This window comes from Rattus norvegicus, chromosome 5 (genome assembly GCF_021556685.1).
Source record: "Rattus norvegicus strain SHRSP/BbbUtx chromosome 5, alternate assembly SHRSP_T2T, whole genome shotgun sequence".
Taxonomy (NCBI): domain Eukaryota; kingdom Metazoa; phylum Chordata; class Mammalia; order Rodentia; family Muridae; genus Rattus; species Rattus norvegicus.
This window is the reverse complement of record NC_141538.1, coordinates 89964996-89970504: the sequence shown is the minus strand read 5'-3', so window position 1 is coordinate 89970504 and position 5509 is coordinate 89964996. Positions and strand designations below refer to the sequence as shown.

At 43.9% G+C, this 5509-nt stretch overlaps 1 pseudogene; it reads right to left on the bottom strand.

Annotated features, from left to right (window-relative positions):
* Positions 1 to 591: 591 nt before the first annotated feature.
* Positions 592 to 2090, bottom strand: Sppl3-ps1 (signal peptide peptidase like 3, pseudogene 1; annotated as a pseudogene).
* Between the last annotated feature and the right edge of the window lie 3419 nt (positions 2091 to 5509).

Below are 5509 nucleotides of genomic sequence, written 5' to 3'. Positions count from 1 at the left end.
TGCCAACACGGTTGGACACACTCATTGCACCAAACTCTTCTGTATATGATGTAAGAAGTCATTCAATGTCTGTAGATTAAATAAGTCACTTCATACCACAGAAAGTATTGAATAAATTTAAAAGAAAAAGTTAAAAAAGTAAAAGAATAGGACAAAAATTCTGCCCTATGTCTAGGAAATGGAGTACCTCAGAGGAAACTGGTACCAAAGTTTTGGAAGATTCCCTGAAGAAGCATCGGTTTGCTAATTGATTTTCATCCATTTAGTGCTCAAAGTTCTAGAACAGCTCCTTGCTGTTTGTAGTTTTTAAATAAGTCAACTTCTCCATTTCCCCAAAAGCTAAGAGTCTGGGCTCCGGAGAGAGCCTGACCCTTCTGAAAGGTCCACTCTCCCAGAGCACAGAAGAAAAGGGCTCTCTCCATAGGGCTCCAGCACCCTCTGTGAATGCTCCCCTCAGTCGCAAACTCCAGTGACACTGCAGTTCTGTGAGCGGGCATACCTCTGAGTACCAGGCCAGCTTGCAGAGGGAACAAATCACGAGATGAGAGAAAAGGGTGAAGACGGTGCTCTGGTCACTTCTCACACGCTCCATCATACTTCCAGGGACCAGGAGCTGCTGGACTTGGAGTGGAATGGCTCATACCACATCCTTTGTAAGTCACCCTTTTAGTAGGCCATGGTGAGGAGGGGCAATAATGTAAATGGCACTAAGTAGAGGAGAGCTGACTGGGCAGCTTGGTGGATGTGAGGTGCCACAGTCCAGTCGCTCTGAGCAGACCTACAAAGTACCGGATGAGGATGCGGTGGAAGTAAGAGACCTTCTGAATGTGCCCAGAGATATTAGCGGGACCAGGGGCCCCACAGGAGTCGCCACTGGCTTGTTTCTTGTAACTGTCATTGAGAAGAACAAAGCATAACAGGAGGCCAGGCATCACAATGTCCCCGATGCCCAACCCAGAGAAGCGACTGCCAGTGGACCTTGAGAAGACCAATTATCCAGGCAAAGACAGGCAAGAACATCCCGCTCCACATTGGTTCCTAGGTGGAACTTCCAGGACAGATCATCGAGGGGATTGTCAGTTGGCTGTGTGGCCACTTTCACCATGACATTGCTGTTGAAGATGTAGACCGAAAAAAAAAAAAAAAACACCCAGAAGACATCATAGATGAGAAGCCCTGAAAGAAGCAGGCAGGAAAACTTGAGGCTTGGCAGGCAGACAAAGGCAATCATGAAAACACTGAGGCCCGTGGCCAGAGCATCCATAAGAAGCCAGTATCCAATGAGAACCCAGATGAGGACGAGCATGATGAACAGGGAGAATGACAGCAACTTGGCAACACTGAGAGGCCCTTATTCTGAGGTTAGCAGGGTTTTGTTAAATACTGGCATATTAGGAGAAGAAAAGCAAAAGCTATTGTTGCAAGAACTGCTGAACATATTATGAAAATGACTTGTACTGAGTCAAAGAAGAAGAAGAACATGACTAGGAGACCGACACCCCAATTGGAAGGAACAGAGCTTGGGTAGAATCAATGGTCTTGATACTGTTATTGGTGCTGCTGCGGTTGAAAGAGCCAAAGGAGCTGTTGCTATCTTTCTCCTTATCTTGGTTTTCTTTCTTTTTTTTTAAGGTGTGTGGCACCATCACCTGACTATATATATATATATATATATATATATATGAATATACTGTAGCTGTCTTCATACACACCAGAAGAAGGCAATGGATCCCATTATAGATGGTTGTGAGCCACCATGTGGTTGCTGGGACTTGAACTCAGGACCTAAGAGGCCTGAAACTACCATAGACTATAAGAAGACTGGATATCAGAAATGTCGACACTTCACTGGAATCCACCTGGGAATAGGCCCACGAATAGGTCTGCTTCGCTGTGGGGCTGCCTCTCGGAGCTCCATGTCTTGCTCAGCCAGTGGCAGAGGGTCCCGCTAGGGGCCCGGCTGCTAGCTCTCACAGCAGACTTCTATGGACTCCAGTGGTCTCCAACGGACTCTGATGGACACTGATGGGTCCCACTCCTAGGCCCCAGAGCGGGCCCAGCTCCAAACCTTCAACTTGATCGGTCACCATGTAAAAAGTCCCAGAATAACCCGAGGATCCCGGCCCGCAGCAGCTCTCTACTCCCAGACCCGGTGAGAGAGAGACCCAACCGCCTGGTCAGGTGGGCACTCCTGAGGCTGCAGAGCAGAAGAGACCACCAACACTGCTCACCCCTGCCCACATCCCTGGCCCAAGAGGAAACTGTATAAGGCCTCTGGGCTCCCGTGGGGGAGGGCCCAGGAGCAGCAGGACACCTGCCAGAGACACCACCGGACCCTGAAGGAAACAGACCGGATAAACAGTTCTCTGCACCCAAATCCCGTGGGAGGGAGAGCTAAACCTTCAGAGAGGCAGACAAGCCTGGGAAACCAGAAGAGACTGCTCCCTGCACACACATCTCGGAACAGAGGAAAAAGCCAAAGACCATCTGGAACCCTGGTGCACTGAAGCTCCCGGAAGGGGCGGCACAGGTCTTCCTGGTTGCTGCCGCTGCAGAGAGCCTCTGGGCAGCACCCCACGAGCGAACCTGAGCCTCGGGACCACAGGTAAGACCAAATTTTCTGCTGCAAGAAAGCTGCCTGGTGAACTCAAGACACAGGCCCACAGGAACAGCTGAAGACCTGTAGAGAGGAAAAACTACACGCCCGAAAGCAGAACACTCTGTCCCCATAACTGACTGAAAGAGAGGAAAACAGGTCTACAGCACTCCTGACACACAGGCTTATAGGACAGTCTAGCCACTGTCAGAAATAGCAGAACAAAGTAACACTAGAGATAATCTGATGGCGAGAGGCAAGCGCAGGAACCCAAGAAACAGAAACCAAGACTACATGCCATCATCGGAGCCCAATTCTCCCACCAAAACAAACATGGAATATCCAAACACACCAGAAAAGCAAGATCTAGTTTCAAAATCATATTTGATCATGATGCTGGAGGACTTCAAGAAAGACATGAACACACTTAGGGAAGCACAGGAAAACATTAATAAACAAGTAAAAGCCTACAGAGAGGAATCGCAAAAATCCCTGAAAGAATTCCAGGAAAACACAATCAAACAGTTGAAGGAATTAAAAATGGAAATAGAAGCAATCAAGAAAGAACACATGGAAACAACCCTGGATATAGAAAACCAAAAGAAGAGACAAGGAGCTGTAGATACAAGCTTCACCAACAGAATACAAGATATGGAAGAGAGAATCTCAGGAGCAGAAGATTCCATAGAAATCATTGACTCAACTGTCAAAGATAATGTAAAGCGGAAAAAGCTACTGGTCCAAAACATACAGGAAATCCAGGACTCAATGAGAAGATCAAACCTAAGGATAATAGGTATAGAAGAGAGTGAAGACTACCAGCTCAAAGGACCAGTAAATATCTTCAACAAAATCATAGAAGAAAACTTCCCTAACCTAAAAAAAGAGATACCCATAGACATACAAGAAGCCTACAGAACTCCAAACAGATTGGACCAGAAAAGAAACACCTCCCGTCACATAATTGTCAAAACACCAAACGCACAAAATAAAGAAAGAATATTAAAAGCAGTAAGGGAAAAAGGTCAAGTAACATATAAAGGGAGACCTATCAGAATCACACCAGACTTCTCGCCAGAAACTATGAAGGCCAGAAGATCCTGGTTTGATGTTATACAGACCCTAAGAGAACACAAATGCCAGCCCAGGTTACTGTATCCAGCAAAACTCTCAATTAACATTGATGGAGAAACCAAGATATTCCATGACAAAACCAAATTTACACAATATCTTTCTACAAATCCAGCACTACAAAGGATAATAAATGGTAAAGCCCAACATAAGGAGGCAAGCTATACCCTAGAAGAAGCAAGAAACTAATCGTCTTGGCAACAAAACAAAGAGAATGAAAGCACACAAACATAACCTCACATCCAAATATGAATATAACGGGAAGCAATAATCACTATTCCTTAATATCTCTCAATATCAATGGCCTCAACTCCCCAATAAAAAGACATAGATTAACAAACTGGATACGCAACGAGGACCCTGCATTCTGCTGCCTACAGGAAACACACCTCAGAGACAAAGACAGACACTACCTCAGAGTGAAAGGCTGGAAAACAACTTTCCAAGCAAATGGTCAGAAGAAGCAAGCTGGAGTAGCCATTCTAATATCAAATAAAATCAATTTCCAACTAAAAGTCATCAAAAAAGATAAGGAAGGACACTTCATATTCATCAAAGGAAAAATCCACCAAGATGAACTCTCAATCCTAAATATATATGCCCCAAATACAAGGGCACCTACATACGTAAAAGAAACCTTACTAAAGCTCAAAACACACATTGCACCTCACACAATAATAGTGGGAGATTTCAACACCCCACTCTCATCAATGGACAGATCATGGAAACAGAAGTTAAACAGTGATGTCGACAGACTAAGAGAAGTCATGAGCCAAATGGACTTAACGGATATTTATAGAACATTCTATCCTAAAGCAAAAGGATATACCTTCTTCTCAGCTCCTCATGGTACTTTCTCCAAAATTGACCATATAATTGGTCAAAAAACGGGCCTCAACAGGTACAGAAAGATAGAAATAATCCCATGCGTGCTATCGGACCACCACCGCCTAAAACTGGTCTTCAATAACAATAAGGGAAGAATGCCCACATATACGTGGAAATTGAACAATGCTCTACTCAATGATAACCTGGTCAAGGAAGAAATAAAGAAAGAAATTAAAAACTTTTTAGAATTTAATGAAAATGAAGATACAACATACCCAAACTTATGGGACACAATGAAAGCTGTGCTAAGAGGAAAACTCATAGCGCTGAGTGCCTGCAGAAAGAAACAGGAAAGAGCATATGTCAGCAGCTTGACAGCACACCTAAAAGCTCTAGAACAAAAAGAAGCAAATACACCCAGGAGGAGTAGAAGGCAGGAATTAATCAAACTCAGAGCTGAAATCAACCAAGTAGAAACAAAAAGGACCATAGAAAGAATCAACAGAACCAAAAGTTGGTTCTTTGAGAAAATCAACAAGATAGATAAACCCTTAGCCAGACTAACGAGAGGACACAGAGAGTGTGTCCAAATTAACAAAATCAGAAATGAAAAGGGAGACATAACTACAGATTCGGAGGAAATTCAAAAAATCATCAGATCTTACTATAAAAACCTATATTCAACAAAATTTGAAAATCTTCAGGAAATGGACAATTTCCTAGACAGATACCAGGTATCGAGGTTAAATCAGGAACAGATAAACCAGTTAAACAACCCCATAACTCCTAAGGAAATAGAAGCAGTCATTAAAGTTCTCCCAACCAAAAAGAGCCCAGGTCCAGACGGGTTTAGTGCAGAATTCTATCAAACCTTCATAGAAGACCTCATACCAATATTATCCAAACTATTCCACAAAATTGAAACAGATGGAGCCCTACCGAATTCCTTCTACG